The following is a 1,944-nucleotide window of genomic DNA, read 5'->3' on the forward strand; positions in this document are numbered from 1 at the left end:
AAAATGGAATAACTATTCTATTTCGAAAAGTTGCACAGACAGCTCTCACATGACCCAACCATAAATACTCCTAGAATTACTGAGGAGAAACGAAAGTGGATCACCAGAGACTTCTACATAAGTATTTAGAGCAGTGCTAACTGTAACAGCCAGGAAAACGAGAAACAAACCAGAATATTCGACAGGCACACGAATAAGCGAATTGTGGCAGCGGTACACTGGAACACTGCTCGACATTAGACGATGATAAGTAGTGACCTATCGATACCTGCAACCTCTACGGTTATGCTAACCTGAAAGAAATGATAAAAAATGAAAAAAGGCATACTGTTGAGTCTATTTCTATAAATGTTAGGAAATGCAAATTACCGAATAGTGACAGAGCAAATCTGTGGTTGCCAGGAACGGAGGGGGACAGGGAGGAGGAGGGAGGAGGAAGGGATTGTGAAGCGGAACGAGGAGACTTTTGAGGCAATGGGTAAGTCTACTGTCTCGACTGTGCCCGGTGCACACATGTGTTGAAACTTTATATTTAAGTGTACACTTTAAATATGATGTGTCGATCTTATGCAATAAAGCTGTAAAAAATTAATTAAAAAAACTCGGTGGATAAAATGGGATAAACTATTCAGTTAGTTAGTGTACTGGCATTGGTGCCGCCTGGTGCAGCTGGCCAGCCACAGCGACCCAAACCACACGAACCTCCCCAGGCCTAACCACAGAGATAAGCAGATGCGTTTAAGCTCCAAGTGGATGAAATGGGGCTTGGTGGAGCAAGCCAAAAACCAAAAAACAAACCTGGACCCTCTCTAGCAATCAGCCAGCCAGAGTGACATGCACCCACTTCTAGAGTTAGAGCCATGCCAGTCATGTAATTTCAAAAAAATGCCAGAATGTGAAGCCAATTTCAATGCTCAAAACGAGCTAGTCTTGGACAACTGCAGCAACGGGGGAGCTGGCCTGACGCCCTCGGCTGCAACCGAGCTGCCCCCAAGAGCAAGGCAGCCTTGCCTCTCAGAAGGAACATACTGAAGGCAGAGAGAACACACATGAAGTAAAAGGCATCGTAGTTAAGAGTTTGGTAAATGTGGACTATGATACTAGGAGCTGAAGAGCATCCTGGAAAATGAGTTACTTCCAGAGCCTCATATCTGCTTTAGCAGCTCGGTGTGGGAGAAGTAGCTGCCGGCAAGGAAGTGAGCGCTGGCTAATTCAGAGTGGACAGAAAGTGGGCATTCGGCCCCGAGAGGTTAGTAAGGCACATGCTCCAGGAAAATCATCAGGCGGGCCAAGAACCTCATCATAGGCAGCACACAGCTGGGGCTCCCCTCCCCAGGTGTTGGGGCCTCTGTTCTTTCTAGCACATTAGAGGCCTTCAGTGTCACTCGGGGAGGGTGAAAGTTTTCTGTTGTGACATAACACGATAAAAAAGCTTTGCCTGACTAACTGACTGTAGCTGGGGCTGAGAATCCAATTCAAGTCTGAACAAATTTTCTTGTTAATCAGCAGGTTAATCTGCTGGGAACTTTAGCCAGGTATTTATTACTCATGAAGTCTGGGTTAGGCTTTCCTGCTTCATTTGTAAAAAGATTCTGTGACAGGACAGCTGAGGATTACTGGTTAGTGAAGCCCTGTGCTGAGATGGGAATAAAGCCAGCAGATGACAGATCAGTTTGGAAAAGGGACGTGGGACATGCAGGGGTTGCCATACGGACCTGAAGCCCGACACGGGAGCTGTCAGAGAGGGATGGATCCTTCTAAGAATACAAAAGACAAATGACCAAGAACTCCACCAAGAGAGCACCAGGGCCGTGATCAGAAGGGTCGCCTCCTGCAGCCAGGGACTGGTACAGGCAATCGTGTACTGGTATTTCTTAAGCAGAAGGATGCGGGTTAAATGTCTAGTCGCTGATGCCAACTTCCTTTCTCTAGGCGCCGCCCCCC

At 47.0% G+C, this 1,944-nt stretch overlaps 1 long non-coding RNA gene across 1 annotated transcript in view; it reads right to left on the reverse strand.

The window, feature by feature from the left end:
- LOC111734378 overlaps positions 1-1,938 on the reverse strand; it is a 6,579-nt gene extending 4,641 nt beyond the window's left edge. The window contains exon 1 of the long non-coding RNA XR_002778426.1: positions 1,716-1,938. This is a non-coding gene — a long non-coding RNA (uncharacterized LOC111734378). The remainder of the gene's footprint in view (positions 1-1,715) is intronic.
- Between the last annotated feature and the right edge of the window lie 6 nt (positions 1,939-1,944).

This window comes from Pteropus vampyrus, unplaced genomic scaffold (assembly GCF_000151845.1).
Source record: "Pteropus vampyrus isolate Shadow unplaced genomic scaffold, Pvam_2.0 Scaffold1037, whole genome shotgun sequence".
Lineage (NCBI taxonomy): Eukaryota > Metazoa > Chordata > Mammalia > Chiroptera > Pteropodidae > Pteropus > Pteropus vampyrus.